General features: G+C 50.2%; 30 non-coding genes across 30 annotated transcripts; all 30 read left to right on the forward strand.

Annotated features, from left to right (window-relative positions):
• Nucleotides 1–477: 477 nt before the first annotated feature.
• Trnas-uga lies at nucleotides 478–559 on the forward strand. The gene has a single exon. It is a non-coding gene; the product is annotated as a tRNA-Ser (tRNA).
• A 599-nt stretch (nucleotides 560–1,158) lies between these two features.
• Trnaf-gaa lies at nucleotides 1,159–1,231 on the forward strand. Its single transcript has one exon. It is a non-coding gene; the product is annotated as a tRNA-Phe (tRNA).
• Nucleotides 1,232–1,772: 541 nt separating this feature from the next.
• Nucleotides 1,773–1,845, forward strand: Trnak-uuu. The gene has a single exon. It is a non-coding gene; the product is annotated as a tRNA-Lys (tRNA).
• Nucleotides 1,846–1,983: 138 nt separating this feature from the next.
• Nucleotides 1,984–2,065, forward strand: Trnas-cga. The gene has a single exon. It is a non-coding gene; the product is annotated as a tRNA-Ser (tRNA).
• Nucleotides 2,066–2,758: 693 nt separating this feature from the next.
• On the forward strand, nucleotides 2,759–2,840 carry Trnas-uga. Its single transcript has one exon. It is a non-coding gene; the product is annotated as a tRNA-Ser (tRNA).
• A 599-nt stretch (nucleotides 2,841–3,439) lies between these two features.
• On the forward strand, nucleotides 3,440–3,512 carry Trnaf-gaa. Its single transcript has one exon. It is a non-coding gene; the product is annotated as a tRNA-Phe (tRNA).
• A 538-nt stretch (nucleotides 3,513–4,050) lies between these two features.
• Trnak-uuu lies at nucleotides 4,051–4,123 on the forward strand. The gene has a single exon. It is a non-coding gene; the product is annotated as a tRNA-Lys (tRNA).
• Nucleotides 4,124–4,261: 138 nt separating this feature from the next.
• Nucleotides 4,262–4,343, forward strand: Trnas-cga. Its single transcript has one exon. It is a non-coding gene; the product is annotated as a tRNA-Ser (tRNA).
• Nucleotides 4,344–5,036: 693 nt separating this feature from the next.
• Trnas-uga lies at nucleotides 5,037–5,118 on the forward strand. Its single transcript has one exon. It is a non-coding gene; the product is annotated as a tRNA-Ser (tRNA).
• Nucleotides 5,119–5,717: 599 nt separating this feature from the next.
• Nucleotides 5,718–5,790, forward strand: Trnaf-gaa. The gene has a single exon. It is a non-coding gene; the product is annotated as a tRNA-Phe (tRNA).
• Nucleotides 5,791–6,329: 539 nt separating this feature from the next.
• Trnak-uuu lies at nucleotides 6,330–6,402 on the forward strand. Its single transcript has one exon. It is a non-coding gene; the product is annotated as a tRNA-Lys (tRNA).
• A 138-nt stretch (nucleotides 6,403–6,540) lies between these two features.
• Trnas-cga lies at nucleotides 6,541–6,622 on the forward strand. The gene has a single exon. It is a non-coding gene; the product is annotated as a tRNA-Ser (tRNA).
• A 693-nt stretch (nucleotides 6,623–7,315) lies between these two features.
• Trnas-uga lies at nucleotides 7,316–7,397 on the forward strand. Its single transcript has one exon. It is a non-coding gene; the product is annotated as a tRNA-Ser (tRNA).
• Nucleotides 7,398–7,996: 599 nt separating this feature from the next.
• Nucleotides 7,997–8,069, forward strand: Trnaf-gaa. Its single transcript has one exon. It is a non-coding gene; the product is annotated as a tRNA-Phe (tRNA).
• A 539-nt stretch (nucleotides 8,070–8,608) lies between these two features.
• Trnak-uuu lies at nucleotides 8,609–8,681 on the forward strand. Its single transcript has one exon. It is a non-coding gene; the product is annotated as a tRNA-Lys (tRNA).
• A 138-nt stretch (nucleotides 8,682–8,819) lies between these two features.
• Nucleotides 8,820–8,901, forward strand: Trnas-cga. The gene has a single exon. It is a non-coding gene; the product is annotated as a tRNA-Ser (tRNA).
• Nucleotides 8,902–9,594: 693 nt separating this feature from the next.
• On the forward strand, nucleotides 9,595–9,676 carry Trnas-uga. The gene has a single exon. It is a non-coding gene; the product is annotated as a tRNA-Ser (tRNA).
• A 599-nt stretch (nucleotides 9,677–10,275) lies between these two features.
• Trnaf-gaa lies at nucleotides 10,276–10,348 on the forward strand. The gene has a single exon. It is a non-coding gene; the product is annotated as a tRNA-Phe (tRNA).
• A 539-nt stretch (nucleotides 10,349–10,887) lies between these two features.
• Trnak-uuu lies at nucleotides 10,888–10,960 on the forward strand. Its single transcript has one exon. It is a non-coding gene; the product is annotated as a tRNA-Lys (tRNA).
• Nucleotides 10,961–11,098: 138 nt separating this feature from the next.
• Nucleotides 11,099–11,180, forward strand: Trnas-cga. Its single transcript has one exon. It is a non-coding gene; the product is annotated as a tRNA-Ser (tRNA).
• Nucleotides 11,181–11,873: 693 nt separating this feature from the next.
• On the forward strand, nucleotides 11,874–11,955 carry Trnas-uga. Its single transcript has one exon. It is a non-coding gene; the product is annotated as a tRNA-Ser (tRNA).
• A 599-nt stretch (nucleotides 11,956–12,554) lies between these two features.
• Trnaf-gaa lies at nucleotides 12,555–12,627 on the forward strand. Its single transcript has one exon. It is a non-coding gene; the product is annotated as a tRNA-Phe (tRNA).
• A 539-nt stretch (nucleotides 12,628–13,166) lies between these two features.
• On the forward strand, nucleotides 13,167–13,239 carry Trnak-uuu. The gene has a single exon. It is a non-coding gene; the product is annotated as a tRNA-Lys (tRNA).
• Nucleotides 13,240–13,377: 138 nt separating this feature from the next.
• Nucleotides 13,378–13,459, forward strand: Trnas-cga. The gene has a single exon. It is a non-coding gene; the product is annotated as a tRNA-Ser (tRNA).
• A 693-nt stretch (nucleotides 13,460–14,152) lies between these two features.
• Trnas-uga lies at nucleotides 14,153–14,234 on the forward strand. Its single transcript has one exon. It is a non-coding gene; the product is annotated as a tRNA-Ser (tRNA).
• Nucleotides 14,235–14,833: 599 nt separating this feature from the next.
• Trnaf-gaa lies at nucleotides 14,834–14,906 on the forward strand. Its single transcript has one exon. It is a non-coding gene; the product is annotated as a tRNA-Phe (tRNA).
• Nucleotides 14,907–15,445: 539 nt separating this feature from the next.
• Nucleotides 15,446–15,518, forward strand: Trnak-uuu. Its single transcript has one exon. It is a non-coding gene; the product is annotated as a tRNA-Lys (tRNA).
• A 138-nt stretch (nucleotides 15,519–15,656) lies between these two features.
• Nucleotides 15,657–15,738, forward strand: Trnas-cga. The gene has a single exon. It is a non-coding gene; the product is annotated as a tRNA-Ser (tRNA).
• A 693-nt stretch (nucleotides 15,739–16,431) lies between these two features.
• Trnas-uga lies at nucleotides 16,432–16,513 on the forward strand. Its single transcript has one exon. It is a non-coding gene; the product is annotated as a tRNA-Ser (tRNA).
• A 599-nt stretch (nucleotides 16,514–17,112) lies between these two features.
• On the forward strand, nucleotides 17,113–17,185 carry Trnaf-gaa. The gene has a single exon. It is a non-coding gene; the product is annotated as a tRNA-Phe (tRNA).
• Nucleotides 17,186–17,469: the final 284 nt, after the last annotated feature.

Raw genomic sequence — 17,469 nt, forward strand, 5'->3', positions numbered from 1 at the left:
AGATGTGCTCGAAAGTGTTGGACAGAGCGAACATTCAATTCTTTTTAAGAATCGCAATTGAATCATTCGAGTGCGGCGAAGGCAGTGGTGCAGCGTTTCTTTTCTTAAGATCTCGCAGCTGCTTGGAGGTATGTCCATCGTTTTAAGACGACAGAAAACTAGCGTCAGCGGTGCGTCAGTGGGAAGTCGGTGAAGTCGCCATTGGAGCCATAAGCCAGTAATTACAACATGCGAATCACTCGCTCACCACGCAGCTGTACGATAATGCTCGTGCGTGGGCCCGCATAGCTGAGTCGGTAGAGCGTTAGGTTTTCAACCAAAGGGTCCTGGGTTCAAGTCCCTGTCTGGGCGAAAATTAATACACTTTCGTAACGGCTAATGGAAACCCTACAGGAAAGAGTGAGGCCACGCCGCTTTCTGCCATCAGATTGCTTCTAAAGATGGCCGTTTCACTTGTCGGGAGTCGCTTCTGCACCGGCAGTCGTGGCCGAGTGGTTAAGGCGTCTGACTTGAAATCAGATTCCCTCTGGGAGCGTAGGTTCGAGTCCTGCCGACTGCGAAAATTTTCTCTCTCTCAAAAGATGGACGTTCAGGTGCATCCTAGCAGTTGCGTCACTACTAAACACATGGGTCACCAGTTATTTGATCCAGGGCGCAGCGTTACAGTCGCGCCCAGAAGCCGCAGCTCATCTCCTCGTCTCACAGCCGCCCACCGGGTGTTAGTACAAGTGTCGCCTCACTGGGCAGTGCAGATGTGTCCTTTTTAGCTTGCAGACGATGACGTGTAGCAATTTACGAGCTAACGCAAGTCGAATGTTTTACCGTGTGTATCTGCTAGATACTGCCTCTCATACGGTGGAGAGGCTCACTCCTTCTTGTGTCTCGTTCTCTGCACACGAGTTGCCCCTGACATCGACATAGCACGGGTTTTCTAGCGTCAGCGCGGCGTCACGTGAAGTCAGCGAAGTGAATATTACACGAGTCGAGTCGACATGTTTGCTTGTTACGATGATGGAAGCAGAAGAAATGTGTGTGGGACTTCACTGCATCGGCTGCTCGCCTTTCAGCGTCCCTGTGTCTTATCAGACGAAGGTGACTGTGAAATTGGCAACGAGGCAGAGCTGAACGAACACATGCAAACAGCAACGTTCAATGTCAGCCGAAATAGCTCAGTTGGGAGAGCGTTAGACTGAAGATCTAAAGGTCCCTGGTTCGATCCCGGGTTTCGGCAGGTATTCGTTTTGATGCGACGCCAATGAATTGCTCTCCGTTGGTGATAATGCAACTACAGCTGACAACAAAAATGACTCTCTGCTGTAGCAGTTCTGGTTGTCTAGTGCATGCCATAAGAGGAACTCACTAGAAAACTAACTCCCTTTGAAGGAAAAGAATCAAAAAAGCCCTACCGACTGCGTTTCGCTTTTTCTGTGTCAGGTGGTGAAGAACGTCTTCAACGGAACCGCGAAATGAGCGAAAACGTGGGAAACATTGCATTCGAAATGCTTGCGAATTTTCCAATTGCCCAGTGAGTGTCGACAAAACACGTCAATTCTCTGCTCCAACGTATGAGACGTAACAACTGGTGCAATTTGTTGTTGCATCGTGTGCCAGCAGTCTTCGATAGTGTGTTACGAGCTTAGCGCGATAAGTTTGCAGACAGCATTTTAGGCGACGTTTTATTAGTAACGGCCCCATGCAACGATTGCACAACAGTAAAGGACATGAGTCAATGTACAGTTGTGCATCGTGGGAGGTCTCACACCGTCGTCCGAGCCCGGATAGCTCAGTCGGTAGAGCATTAGGCTTTTAACCTAAGGGTCCAGGGTTCAAGTCCCTGTCCGGGCGGAAATTTTAAAACTTTGGTAGCGATTCGTCTGGTAGCGGTGGAAACGCTACGGAAAATAATGCAGCTACGCCGTTTTCTGACACCACAGTGCTTCAAACGGTAGCATTTGCATGTGTCGGGACAACGCCGCGCTACCGGCAGTCGTGGCCGAGTGGTTAAGGCGTCTGACTCGAAATCAGATTCCCTATGGGAGCGTAGGTTCGAATCCTACCGGCTGCGTGCGATTTTGCGTAAAGAGAGGAGCAAAAATTTTCGCACACATGTGACATGCGTGGGCGAATGCGGGTGCAAACCAGTGACGCCATTCTCAACAAGACGAAAGTTTCCGTTTAAGACTACTGAGTTTCGCGACGACCGCTGCTTACTGTGGCCATCGGTTCACCTCGCACTGACGCTGGGACTGCAGAAAGCCGTCGCTGAGATCGTGAGTACACAGATGTGCTCGAAAGTGTTGGACAGAGCGAACATTCAATTCTTTTTAAGAATCGCAATTGAATCATTCGAGTGCGGCGAAGGCAGTGGTGCAGCGTTTCTTTTCTTAAGATCTCGCAGCTGCTTGGAGGTATGTCCATCGTTTTAAGACGACAGAAAACTAGCGTCAGCGGTGCGTCAGTGGGAAGTCGGTGAAGTCGCCATTGGAGCCATAAGCCAGTAATTACAACATGCGAATCACTCGCTCACCACGCAGCTGTACGATAATGCTCGTGCGTGGGCCCGCATAGCTGAGTCGGTAGAGCGTTAGGTTTTCAACCAAAGGGTCCTGGGTTCAAGTCCCTGTCTGGGCGAAAATTAATACACTTTCGTAACGGCTAATGGAAACCCTACAGGAAAGAGTGAGGCCACGCCGCTTTCTGCCATCAGATTGCTTCTAAAGATGGCCGTTTCACTTGTCGGGAGTCGCTTCTGCCACCGGCAGTCGTGGCCGAGTGGTTAAGGCGTCTGACTTGAAATCAGATTCCCTCTGGGAGCGTAGGTTCGAGTCCTGCCGACTGCGAAAATTTTCTCTCTCTCAAAAGATGGACGTTCAGGTGCATCCTAGCAGTTGCGTCACTACTAAACACATGGGTCACCAGTTATTTGATCCAGGGCGCAGCGTTACAGTCGCGCCCAGAAGCCGCAGCTCATCTCCTCGTCTCACAGCCGCCCACCGGGTGTTAGTACAAGTGTCGCCTCACTGGGCAGTGCAGATGTGTCCTTTTTAGCTTGCAGACGATGACGTGTAGCAATTTACGAGCTAACGCAAGTCGAATGTTTTACCGTGTGTATCTGCTAGATACTGCCTCTCATACGGTGGAGAGGCTCACTCCTTCTTGTGTCTCGTTCTCTGCACACGAGTTGCCCCTGACATCGACATAGCACGGGTTTTCTAGCGTCAGCGCGGCGTCACGTGAAGTCAGCGAAGTGAATATTACACGAGTCGAGTCGACATGTTTGCTTGTTACGATGATGGAAGCAGAAGAAATGTGTGTGGGACTTCACTGCATCGGCTGCTCGCCTTTCAGCGTCCCTGTGTCTTATCAGACGAAGGTGACTGTGAAATTGGCAACGAGGCAGAGCTGAACGAACACATGCAAACAGCAACGTTCAATGTCAGCCGAAATAGCTCAGTTGGGAGAGCGTTAGACTGAAGATCTAAAGGTCCCTGGTTCGATCCCGGGTTTCGGCAGGTATTCGTTTTGATGCGACGCCAATGGAATTGCTCTCCGTTGGTGATAATGCAACTACAGCTGACAACAAAAATGACTCTCTGCTGTAGCAGTTCTGGTTGTCTAGTGCATGCCATAAGAGGAACTCACTAGAAAACTAACTCCCTTTGAAGGAAAAGAATCAAAAAGCCCTACCGACTGCGTTCCTTTTTCTGTGTCAGGTGGTGAAGAACGTCTTCAACGGAACCGCGAAATGAGCGAAAACGTGGGAAACATTGCATTCGAAATGCTTGCGAATTTTCCAATTGCCCAGTGAGTGTCGACAAAACACGTCAATTCTCTGCTCCAACGTATGAGACGTAACAACTGGTGCAATTTGTTGTTGCATCGTGTGCCAGCAGTCTTCGATAGTGTGTTACGAGCTTAGCGCGATAAGTTTGCAGACAGCATTTAGGCGACGTTTTATTAGTAACGGCCCCATGCAACGATTGCACAACAGTAAAGGACATGAGTCAATGTACAGTTGTGCATCGTGGGAGGTCTCACACCGTCGTCCGAGCCCGGATAGCTCAGTCGGTAGAGCATTAGGCTTTTAACCTAAGGGTCCAGGGTTCAAGTCCCTGTCCGGGCGGAAATTTTAAAACTTTGGTAGCGATTCGTCTGGTAGCGGTGGAAACGCTACGGAAAATAATGCAGCTACGCCGTTTTCTGACACCACAGTGCTTCAAACGGTAGCATTTGCATGTGTCGGGACAACGCCGCGCTACCGGCAGTCGTGGCCGAGTGGTTAAGGCGTCTGACTCGAAATCAGATTCCCTATGGGAGCGTAGGTTCGAATCCTACCGGCTGCGTGCGATTTTGCGTAAAGAGAGGAGCAAAAATTTTCGCACACATGTGACATGCGTGGGCGAATGCGGGTGCAAACCAGTGACGCCATTCTCAACAAGACGAAAGTTTCCGTTTAAGACTACTGAGTTTCGCGACGACCGCTGCTTACTGTGGCCATCGGTTCACCTCGCACTGACGCTGGGACTGCAGAAAGCCGTCGCTGAGATCGTGAGTACACAGATGTGCTCGAAAGTGTTGGACAGAGCGAACATTCAATTCTTTTTAAGAATCGCAATTGAATCATTCGAGTGCGGCGAAGGCAGTGGTGCAGCGTTTCTTTTCTTAAGATCTCGCAGCTGCTTGGAGGTATGTCCATCGTTTTAAGACGACAGAAAACTAGCGTCAGCGGTGCGTCAGTGGGAAGTCGGTGAAGTCGCCATTGGAGCCATAAGCCAGTAATTACAACATGCGAATCACTCGCTCACCACGCAGCTGTACGATAATGCTCGTGCGTGGGCCCGCATAGCTGAGTCGGTAGAGCGTTAGGTTTTCAACCAAAGGGTCCTGGGTTCAAGTCCCTGTCTGGGCGAAAATTAATACACTTTCGTAACGGCTAATGGAAACCCTACAGGAAAGAGTGAGGCCACGCCGCTTTCTGCCATCAGATTGCTTCTAAAGATGGCCGTTTCACTTGTCGGGAGTCGCTTCTGCCACCGGCAGTCGTGGCCGAGTGGTTAAGGCGTCTGACTTGAAATCAGATTCCCTCTGGGAGCGTAGGTTCGAGTCCTGCCGACTGCGAAAATTTTCTCTCTCTCAAAAGATGGACGTTCAGGTGCATCCTAGCAGTTGCGTCACTACTAAACACATGGGTCACCAGTTATTTGATCCAGGGCGCAGCGTTACAGTCGCGCCCAGAAGCCGCAGCTCATCTCCTCGTCTCACAGCCGCCCACCGGGTGTTAGTACAAGTGTCGCCTCACTGGGCAGTGCAGATGTGTCCTTTTTAGCTTGCAGACGATGACGTGTAGCAATTTACGAGCTAACGCAAGTCGAATGTTTTACCGTGTGTATCTGCTAGATACTGCCTCTCATACGGTGGAGAGGCTCACTCCTTCTTGTGTCTCGTTCTCTGCACACGAGTTGCCCCTGACATCGACATAGCACGGGTTTTCTAGCGTCAGCGCGGCGTCACGTGAAGTCAGCGAAGTGAATATTACACGAGTCGAGTCGACATGTTTGCTTGTTACGATGATGGAAGCAGAAGAAATGTGTGTGGGACTTCACTGCATCGGCTGCTCGCCTTTCAGCGTCCCTGTGTCTTATCAGACGAAGGTGACTGTGAAATTGGCAACGAGGCAGAGCTGAACGAACACATGCAAACAGCAACGTTCAATGTCAGCCGAAATAGCTCAGTTGGGAGAGCGTTAGACTGAAGATCTAAAGGTCCCTGGTTCGATCCCGGGTTTCGGCAGGTATTCGTTTTGATGCGACGCCAATGGAATTGCTCTCCGTTGGTGATAATGCAACTACAGCTGACAACAAAAATGACTCTCTGCTGTAGCAGTTCTGGTTGTCTAGTGCATGCCATAAGAGGAACTCACTAGAAAACTAACTCCCTTTGAAGGAAAAGAATCAAAAAAGCCCTACCGACTGCGTTCCTTTTTCTGTGTCAGGTGGTGAAGAACGTCTTCAACGGAACCGCGAAATGAGCGAAAACGTGGGAAACATTGCATTCGAAATGCTTGCGAATTTTCCAATTGCCCAGTGAGTGTCGACAAAACACGTCAATTCTCTGCTCCAACGTATGAGACGTAACAACTGGTGCAATTTGTTGTTGCATCGTGTGCCAGCAGTCTTCGATAGTGTGTTACGAGCTTAGCGCGATAAGTTTGCAGACAGCATTTAGGCGACGTTTTATTAGTAACGGCCCCATGCAACGATTGCACAACAGTAAAGGACATGAGTCAATGTACAGTTGTGCATCGTGGGAGGTCTCACACCGTCGTCCGAGCCCGGATAGCTCAGTCGGTAGAGCATTAGGCTTTTAACCTAAGGGTCCAGGGTTCAAGTCCCTGTCCGGGCGGAAATTTTAAAACTTTGGTAGCGATTCGTCTGGTAGCGGTGGAAACGCTACGGAAAATAATGCAGCTACGCCGTTTTCTGACACCACAGTGCTTCAAACGGTAGCATTTGCATGTGTCGGGACAACGCCGCGCTACCGGCAGTCGTGGCCGAGTGGTTAAGGCGTCTGACTCGAAATCAGATTCCCTATGGGAGCGTAGGTTCGAATCCTACCGGCTGCGTGCGATTTTGCGTAAAGAGAGGAGCAAAAATTTTCGCACACATGTGACATGCGTGGGCGAATGCGGGTGCAAACCAGTGACGCCATTCTCAACAAGACGAAAGTTTCCGTTTAAGACTACTGAGTTTCGCGACGACCGCTGCTTACTGTGGCCATCGGTTCACCTCGCACTGACGCTGGGACTGCAGAAAGCCGTCGCTGAGATCGTGAGTACACAGATGTGCTCGAAAGTGTTGGACAGAGCGAACATTCAATTCTTTTTAAGAATCGCAATTGAATCATTCGAGTGCGGCGAAGGCAGTGGTGCAGCGTTTCTTTTCTTAAGATCTCGCAGCTGCTTGGAGGTATGTCCATCGTTTTAAGACGACAGAAAACTAGCGTCAGCGGTGCGTCAGTGGGAAGTCGGTGAAGTCGCCATTGGAGCCATAAGCCAGTAATTACAACATGCGAATCACTCGCTCACCACGCAGCTGTACGATAATGCTCGTGCGTGGGCCCGCATAGCTGAGTCGGTAGAGCGTTAGGTTTTCAACCAAAGGGTCCTGGGTTCAAGTCCCTGTCTGGGCGAAAATTAATACACTTTCGTAACGGCTAATGGAAACCCTACAGGAAAGAGTGAGGCCACGCCGCTTTCTGCCATCAGATTGCTTCTAAAGATGGCCGTTTCACTTGTCGGGAGTCGCTTCTGCCACCGGCAGTCGTGGCCGAGTGGTTAAGGCGTCTGACTTGAAATCAGATTCCCTCTGGGAGCGTAGGTTCGAGTCCTGCCGACTGCGAAAATTTTCTCTCTCTCAAAAGATGGACGTTCAGGTGCATCCTAGCAGTTGCGTCACTACTAAACACATGGGTCACCAGTTATTTGATCCAGGGCGCAGCGTTACAGTCGCGCCCAGAAGCCGCAGCTCATCTCCTCGTCTCACAGCCGCCCACCGGGTGTTAGTACAAGTGTCGCCTCACTGGGCAGTGCAGATGTGTCCTTTTTAGCTTGCAGACGATGACGTGTAGCAATTTACGAGCTAACGCAAGTCGAATGTTTTACCGTGTGTATCTGCTAGATACTGCCTCTCATACGGTGGAGAGGCTCACTCCTTCTTGTGTCTCGTTCTCTGCACACGAGTTGCCCCTGACATCGACATAGCACGGGTTTTCTAGCGTCAGCGCGGCGTCACGTGAAGTCAGCGAAGTGAATATTACACGAGTCGAGTCGACATGTTTGCTTGTTACGATGATGGAAGCAGAAGAAATGTGTGTGGGACTTCACTGCATCGGCTGCTCGCCTTTCAGCGTCCCTGTGTCTTATCAGACGAAGGTGACTGTGAAATTGGCAACGAGGCAGAGCTGAACGAACACATGCAAACAGCAACGTTCAATGTCAGCCGAAATAGCTCAGTTGGGAGAGCGTTAGACTGAAGATCTAAAGGTCCCTGGTTCGATCCCGGGTTTCGGCAGGTATTCGTTTTGATGCGACGCCAATGGAATTGCTCTCCGTTGGTGATAATGCAACTACAGCTGACAACAAAAATGACTCTCTGCTGTAGCAGTTCTGGTTGTCTAGTGCATGCCATAAGAGGAACTCACTAGAAAACTAACTCCCTTTGAAGGAAAAGAATCAAAAAAGCCCTACCGACTGCGTTCCTTTTTCTGTGTCAGGTGGTGAAGAACGTCTTCAACGGAACCGCGAAATGAGCGAAAACGTGGGAAACATTGCATTCGAAATGCTTGCGAATTTTCCAATTGCCCAGTGAGTGTCGACAAAACACGTCAATTCTCTGCTCCAACGTATGAGACGTAACAACTGGTGCAATTTGTTGTTGCATCGTGTGCCAGCAGTCTTCGATAGTGTGTTACGAGCTTAGCGCGATAAGTTTGCAGACAGCATTTAGGCGACGTTTTATTAGTAACGGCCCCATGCAACGATTGCACAACAGTAAAGGACATGAGTCAATGTACAGTTGTGCATCGTGGGAGGTCTCACACCGTCGTCCGAGCCCGGATAGCTCAGTCGGTAGAGCATTAGGCTTTTAACCTAAGGGTCCAGGGTTCAAGTCCCTGTCCGGGCGGAAATTTTAAAACTTTGGTAGCGATTCGTCTGGTAGCGGTGGAAACGCTACGGAAAATAATGCAGCTACGCCGTTTTCTGACACCACAGTGCTTCAAACGGTAGCATTTGCATGTGTCGGGACAACGCCGCGCTACCGGCAGTCGTGGCCGAGTGGTTAAGGCGTCTGACTCGAAATCAGATTCCCTATGGGAGCGTAGGTTCGAATCCTACCGGCTGCGTGCGATTTTGCGTAAAGAGAGGAGCAAAAATTTTCGCACACATGTGACATGCGTGGGCGAATGCGGGTGCAAACCAGTGACGCCATTCTCAACAAGACGAAAGTTTCCGTTTAAGACTACTGAGTTTCGCGACGACCGCTGCTTACTGTGGCCATCGGTTCACCTCGCACTGACGCTGGGACTGCAGAAAGCCGTCGCTGAGATCGTGAGTACACAGATGTGCTCGAAAGTGTTGGACAGAGCGAACATTCAATTCTTTTTAAGAATCGCAATTGAATCATTCGAGTGCGGCGAAGGCAGTGGTGCAGCGTTTCTTTTCTTAAGATCTCGCAGCTGCTTGGAGGTATGTCCATCGTTTTAAGACGACAGAAAACTAGCGTCAGCGGTGCGTCAGTGGGAAGTCGGTGAAGTCGCCATTGGAGCCATAAGCCAGTAATTACAACATGCGAATCACTCGCTCACCACGCAGCTGTACGATAATGCTCGTGCGTGGGCCCGCATAGCTGAGTCGGTAGAGCGTTAGGTTTTCAACCAAAGGGTCCTGGGTTCAAGTCCCTGTCTGGGCGAAAATTAATACACTTTCGTAACGGCTAATGGAAACCCTACAGGAAAGAGTGAGGCCACGCCGCTTTCTGCCATCAGATTGCTTCTAAAGATGGCCGTTTCACTTGTCGGGAGTCGCTTCTGCCACCGGCAGTCGTGGCCGAGTGGTTAAGGCGTCTGACTTGAAATCAGATTCCCTCTGGGAGCGTAGGTTCGAGTCCTGCCGACTGCGAAAATTTTCTCTCTCTCAAAAGATGGACGTTCAGGTGCATCCTAGCAGTTGCGTCACTACTAAACACATGGGTCACCAGTTATTTGATCCAGGGCGCAGCGTTACAGTCGCGCCCAGAAGCCGCAGCTCATCTCCTCGTCTCACAGCCGCCCACCGGGTGTTAGTACAAGTGTCGCCTCACTGGGCAGTGCAGATGTGTCCTTTTTAGCTTGCAGACGATGACGTGTAGCAATTTACGAGCTAACGCAAGTCGAATGTTTTACCGTGTGTATCTGCTAGATACTGCCTCTCATACGGTGGAGAGGCTCACTCCTTCTTGTGTCTCGTTCTCTGCACACGAGTTGCCCCTGACATCGACATAGCACGGGTTTTCTAGCGTCAGCGCGGCGTCACGTGAAGTCAGCGAAGTGAATATTACACGAGTCGAGTCGACATGTTTGCTTGTTACGATGATGGAAGCAGAAGAAATGTGTGTGGGACTTCACTGCATCGGCTGCTCGCCTTTCAGCGTCCCTGTGTCTTATCAGACGAAGGTGACTGTGAAATTGGCAACGAGGCAGAGCTGAACGAACACATGCAAACAGCAACGTTCAATGTCAGCCGAAATAGCTCAGTTGGGAGAGCGTTAGACTGAAGATCTAAAGGTCCCTGGTTCGATCCCGGGTTTCGGCAGGTATTCGTTTTGATGCGACGCCAATGGAATTGCTCTCCGTTGGTGATAATGCAACTACAGCTGACAACAAAAATGACTCTCTGCTGTAGCAGTTCTGGTTGTCTAGTGCATGCCATAAGAGGAACTCACTAGAAAACTAACTCCCTTTGAAGGAAAAGAATCAAAAAAGCCCTACCGACTGCGTTCCTTTTTCTGTGTCAGGTGGTGAAGAACGTCTTCAACGGAACCGCGAAATGAGCGAAAACGTGGGAAACATTGCATTCGAAATGCTTGCGAATTTTCCAATTGCCCAGTGAGTGTCGACAAAACACGTCAATTCTCTGCTCCAACGTATGAGACGTAACAACTGGTGCAATTTGTTGTTGCATCGTGTGCCAGCAGTCTTCGATAGTGTGTTACGAGCTTAGCGCGATAAGTTTGCAGACAGCATTTAGGCGACGTTTTATTAGTAACGGCCCCATGCAACGATTGCACAACAGTAAAGGACATGAGTCAATGTACAGTTGTGCATCGTGGGAGGTCTCACACCGTCGTCCGAGCCCGGATAGCTCAGTCGGTAGAGCATTAGGCTTTTAACCTAAGGGTCCAGGGTTCAAGTCCCTGTCCGGGCGGAAATTTTAAAACTTTGGTAGCGATTCGTCTGGTAGCGGTGGAAACGCTACGGAAAATAATGCAGCTACGCCGTTTTCTGACACCACAGTGCTTCAAACGGTAGCATTTGCATGTGTCGGGACAACGCCGCGCTACCGGCAGTCGTGGCCGAGTGGTTAAGGCGTCTGACTCGAAATCAGATTCCCTATGGGAGCGTAGGTTCGAATCCTACCGGCTGCGTGCGATTTTGCGTAAAGAGAGGAGCAAAAATTTTCGCACACATGTGACATGCGTGGGCGAATGCGGGTGCAAACCAGTGACGCCATTCTCAACAAGACGAAAGTTTCCGTTTAAGACTACTGAGTTTCGCGACGACCGCTGCTTACTGTGGCCATCGGTTCACCTCGCACTGACGCTGGGACTGCAGAAAGCCGTCGCTGAGATCGTGAGTACACAGATGTGCTCGAAAGTGTTGGACAGAGCGAACATTCAATTCTTTTTAAGAATCGCAATTGAATCATTCGAGTGCGGCGAAGGCAGTGGTGCAGCGTTTCTTTTCTTAAGATCTCGCAGCTGCTTGGAGGTATGTCCATCGTTTTAAGACGACAGAAAACTAGCGTCAGCGGTGCGTCAGTGGGAAGTCGGTGAAGTCGCCATTGGAGCCATAAGCCAGTAATTACAACATGCGAATCACTCGCTCACCACGCAGCTGTACGATAATGCTCGTGCGTGGGCCCGCATAGCTGAGTCGGTAGAGCGTTAGGTTTTCAACCAAAGGGTCCTGGGTTCAAGTCCCTGTCTGGGCGAAAATTAATACACTTTCGTAACGGCTAATGGAAACCCTACAGGAAAGAGTGAGGCCACGCCGCTTTCTGCCATCAGATTGCTTCTAAAGATGGCCGTTTCACTTGTCGGGAGTCGCTTCTGCCACCGGCAGTCGTGGCCGAGTGGTTAAGGCGTCTGACTTGAAATCAGATTCCCTCTGGGAGCGTAGGTTCGAGTCCTGCCGACTGCGAAAATTTTCTCTCTCTCAAAAGATGGACGTTCAGGTGCATCCTAGCAGTTGCGTCACTACTAAACACATGGGTCACCAGTTATTTGATCCAGGGCGCAGCGTTACAGTCGCGCCCAGAAGCCGCAGCTCATCTCCTCGTCTCACAGCCGCCCACCGGGTGTTAGTACAAGTGTCGCCTCACTGGGCAGTGCAGATGTGTCCTTTTTAGCTTGCAGACGATGACGTGTAGCAATTTACGAGCTAACGCAAGTCGAATGTTTTACCGTGTGTATCTGCTAGATACTGCCTCTCATACGGTGGAGAGGCTCACTCCTTCTTGTGTCTCGTTCTCTGCACACGAGTTGCCCCTGACATCGACATAGCACGGGTTTTCTAGCGTCAGCGCGGCGTCACGTGAAGTCAGCGAAGTGAATATTACACGAGTCGAGTCGACATGTTTGCTTGTTACGATGATGGAAGCAGAAGAAATGTGTGTGGGACTTCACTGCATCGGCTGCTCGCCTTTCAGCGTCCCTGTGTCTTATCAGACGAAGGTGACTGTGAAATTGGCAACGAGGCAGAGCTGAACGAACACATGCAAACAGCAACGTTCAATGTCAGCCGAAATAGCTCAGTTGGGAGAGCGTTAGACTGAAGATCTAAAGGTCCCTGGTTCGATCCCGGGTTTCGGCAGGTATTCGTTTTGATGCGACGCCAATGGAATTGCTCTGCGTTGGTGATAATGCAACTACAGCTGACAACAAAAATGACTCTCTGCTGTAGCAGTTCTGGTTGTCTAGTGCATGCCATAAGAGGAACTCACTAGAAAACTAACTCCCTTTGAAGGAAAAGAATCAAAAAAGCCCTACCGACTGCGTTCCTTTTTCTGTGTCAGGTGGTGAAGAACGTCTTCAACGGAACCGCGAAATGAGCGAAAACGTGGGAAACATTGCATTCGAAATGCTTGCGAATTTTCCAATTGCCCAGTGAGTGTCGACAAAACACGTCAATTCTCTGCTCCAACGTATGAGACGTAACAACTGGTGCAATTTGTTGTTGCATCGTGTGCCAGCAGTCTTCGATAGTGTGTTACGAGCTTAGCGCGATAAGTTTGCAGACAGCATTTAGGCGACGTTTTATTAGTAACGGCCCCATGCAACGATTGCACAACAGTAAAGGACATGAGTCAATGTACAGTTGTGCATCGTGGGAGGTCTCACACCGTCGTCCGAGCCCGGATAGCTCAGTCGGTAGAGCATTAGGCTTTTAACCTAAGGGTCCAGGGTTCAAGTCCCTGTCCGGGCGGAAATTTTAAAACTTTGGTAGCGATTCGTCTGGTAGCGGTGGAAACGCTACGGAAAATAATGCAGCTACGCCGTTTTCTGACACCACAGTGCTTCAAACGGTAGCATTTGCATGTGTCGGGACAACGCCGCGCTACCGGCAGTCGTGGCCGAGTGGTTAAGGCGTCTGACTCGAAATCAGATTCCCTATGGGAGCGTAGGTTCGAATCCTACCGGCTGCGTGCGATTTTGCGTAAAGAGAGGAGCAAAAATTTTCGCACACATGTGACATGCGTGGGCGAATGCGGGTGCAAACCAGTGACGCCATTCTCAACAAGACGAAAGTTTCCGTTTAAGACTACTGAGTTTCGCGACGACCGCTGCTTACTGTGGCCATCGGTTCACCTCGCACTGACGCTGGGACTGCAGAAAGCCGTCGCTGAGATCGTGAGTACACAGATGTGCTCGAAAGTGTTGGACAGAGCGAACATTCAATTCTTTTTAAGAATCGCAATTGAATCATTCGAGTGCGGCGAAGGCAGTGGTGCAGCGTTTCTTTTCTTAAGATCTCGCAGCTGCTTGGAGGTATGTCCATCGTTTTAAGACGACAGAAAACTAGCGTCAGCGGTGCGTCAGTGGGAAGTCGGTGAAGTCGCCATTGGAGCCATAAGCCAGTAATTACAACATGCGAATCACTCGCTCACCACGCAGCTGTACGATAATGCTCGTGCGTGGGCCCGCATAGCTGAGTCGGTAGAGCGTTAGGTTTTCAACCAAAGGGTCCTGGGTTCAAGTCCCTGTCTGGGCGAAAATTAATACACTTTCGTAACGGCTAATGGAAACCCTACAGGAAAGAGTGAGGCCACGCCGCTTTCTGCCATCAGATTGCTTCTAAAGATGGCCGTTTCACTTGTCGGGAGTCGCTTCTGCCACCGGCAGTCGTGGCCGAGTGGTTAAGGCGTCTGACTTGAAATCAGATTCCCTCTGGGAGCGTAGGTTCGAGTCCTGCCGACTGCGAAAATTTTCTCTCTCTCAAAAGATGGACGTTCAGGTGCATCCTAGCAGTTGCGTCACTACTAAACACATGGGTCACCAGTTATTTGATCCAGGGCGCAGCGTTACAGTCGCGCCCAGAAGCCGCAGCTCATCTCCTCGTCTCACAGCCGCCCACCGGGTGTTAGTACAAGTGTCGCCTCACTGGGCAGTGCAGATGTGTCCTTTTTAGCTTGCAGACGATGACGTGTAGCAATTTACGAGCTAACGCAAGTCGAATGTTTTACCGTGTGTATCTGCTAGATACTGCCTCTCATACGGTGGAGAGGCTCACTCCTTCTTGTGTCTCGTTCTCTGCACACGAGTTGCCCCTGACATCGACATAGCACGGGTTTTCTAGCGTCAGCGCGGCGTCACGTGAAGTCAGCGAAGTGAATATTACACGAGTCGAGTCGACATGTTTGCTTGTTACGATGATGGAAGCAGAAGAAATGTGTGTGGGACTTCACTGCATCGGCTGCTCGCCTTTCAGCGTCCCTGTGTCTTATCAGACGAAGGTGACTGTGAAATTGGCAACGAGGCAGAGCTGAACGAACACATGCAAACAGCAACGTTCAATGTCAGCCGAAATAGCTCAGTTGGGAGAGCGTTAGACTGAAGATCTAAAGGTCCCTGGTTCGATCCCGGGTTTCGGCAGGTATTCGTTTTGATGCGACGCCAATGGAATTGCTCTCCGTTGGTGATAATGCAACTACAGCTGACAACAAAAATGACTCTCTGCTGTAGCAGTTCTGGTTGTCTAGTGCATGCCATAAGAGGAACTCACTAGAAAACTAACTCCCTTTGAAGGAAAAGAATCAAAAAAGCCCTACCGACTGCGTTCCTTTTTCTGTGTCAGGTGGTGAAGAACGTCTTCAACGGAACCGCGAAATGAGCGAAAACGTGGGAAACATTGCATTCGAAATGCTTGCGAATTTTCCAATTGCCCAGTGAGTGTCGACAAAACACGTCAATTCTCTGCTCCAACGTATGAGACGTAACAACTGGTGCAATTTGTTGTTGCATCGTGTGCCAGCAGTCTTCGATAGTGTGTTACGAGCTTAGCGCGATAAGTTTGCAGACAGCATTTAGGCGACGTTTTATTAGTAACGGCCCCATGCAACGATTGCACAACAGTAAAGGACATGAGTCAATGTACAGTTGTGCATCGTGGGAGGTCTCACACCGTCGTCCGAGCCCGGATAGCTCAGTCGGTAGAGCATTAGGCTTTTAACCTAAGGGTCCAGGGTTCAAGTCCCTGTCCGGGCGGAAATTTTAAAACTTTGGTAGCGATTCGTCTGGTAGCGGTGGAAACGCTACGGAAAATAATGCAGCTACGCCGTTTTCTGACACCACAGTGCTTCAAACGGTAGCATTTGCATGTGTCGGGACAACGCCGCGCTACCGGCAGTCGTGGCCGAGTGGTTAAGGCGTCTGACTCGAAATCAGATTCCCTATGGGAGCGTAGGTTCGAATCCTACCGGCTGCGTGCGATTTTGCGTAAAGAGAGGAGCAAAAATTTTCGCACACATGTGACATGCGTGGGCGAATGCGGGTGCAAACCAGTGACGCCATTCTCAACAAGACGAAAGTTTCCGTTTAAGAATACTGAGTTTCGCGACGACCGCTGCTTACTGTGGCCATCGGTTCACCTCGCACTGACGCTGGGACTGCAGAAAGCCGTCGCTGAGATCGTGAGTACACAGATGTGCTCGAAAGTGTTGGACAGAGCGAACATTCAATTCTTTTTAAGAATCGCAATTGAATCATTCGAGTGCGGCGAAGGCAGTGGTGCAGCGTTTCTTTTCTTAAGATCTCGCAGCTGCTTGGAGGTATGTCCATCGTTTTAAGACGACAGAAAACTAGCGTCAGCGGTGCGTCAGTGGGAAGTCGGTGAAGTCGCCATTGGAGCCATAAGCCAGTAATTACAACATGCGAATCACTCGCTCACCACGCAGCTGTACGATAATGCTCGTGCGTGGGCCCGCATAGCTGAGTCGGTAGAGCGTTAGGTTTTCAACCAAAGGGTCCTGGGTTCAAGTCCCTGTCTGGGCGAAAATTAATACACTTTCGTAACGGCTAATGGAAACCCTACAGGAAAGAGTGAGGCCACGCCGCTTTCTGCCATCAGATTGCTTCTAAAGATGGCCGTTTCACTTGTCGGGAGTCGCTTCTGCCACCGGCAGTCGTGGCCGAGTGGTTAAGGCGTCTGACTTGAAATCAGATTCCCTCTGGGAGCGTAGGTTCGAGTCCTGCCGACTGCGAAAATTTTCTCTCTCTCAAAAGATGGACGTTCAGGTGCATCCTAGCAGTTGCGTCACTACTAAACACATGGGTCACCAGTTATTTGATCCAGGGCGCAGCGTTACAGTCGCGCCCAGAAGCCGCAGCTCATCTCCTCGTCTCACAGCCGCCCACCGGGTGTTAGTACAAGTGTCGCCTCACTGGGCAGTGCAGATGTGTCCTTTTTAGCTTGCAGACGATGACGTGTAGCAATTTACGAGCTAACGCAAGTCGAATGTTTTACCGTGTGTATCTGCTAGATACTGCCTCTCATACGGTGGAGAGGCTCACTCCTTCTTGTGTCTCGTTCTCTGCACACGAGTTGCCCCTGACATCGACATAGCACGGGTTTTCTAGCGTCAGCGCGGCGTCACGTGAAGTCAGCGAAGTGAATATTACACGAGTCGAGTCGACATGTTTGCTTGTTACGATGATGGAAGCAGAAGAAATGTGTGTGGGACTTCACTGCATCGGCTGCTCGCCTTTCAGCGTCCCTGTGTCTTATCAGACGAAGGTGACTGTGAAATTGGCAACGAGGCAGAGCTGAACGAACACATGCAAACAGCAACGTTCAATGTCAGCCGAAATAGCTCAGTTGGGAGAGCGTTAGACTGAAGATCTAAAGGTCCCTGGTTCGATCCCGGGTTTCGGCAGGTATTCGTTTTGATGCGACGCCAATGGAATTGCTCTGCGTTGGTGATAATGCAACTACAGCTGACAACAAAAATGACTCTCTGCTGTAGCAGTTCTGGTTGTCTAGTGCATGCCATAAGAGGAACTCACTAGAAAACTAACTCCCTTTGAAGGAAAAGAATCAAAAAAGCCCTACCGACTGCGTTCCTTTTTCTGTGTCAGGTGGTGAAGAACGTCTTCAACGGAACCGCGAAATGAGCGAAAACGTGGGAAACATTGCATTCGAAATGCTTGCGAATTTTCC

This window comes from Schistocerca piceifrons, unplaced genomic scaffold, assembly GCF_021461385.2.
Source record: "Schistocerca piceifrons isolate TAMUIC-IGC-003096 unplaced genomic scaffold, iqSchPice1.1 HiC_scaffold_1310, whole genome shotgun sequence".
Classification (NCBI taxonomy): Eukaryota; Metazoa; Arthropoda; class Insecta; order Orthoptera; family Acrididae; genus Schistocerca; species Schistocerca piceifrons.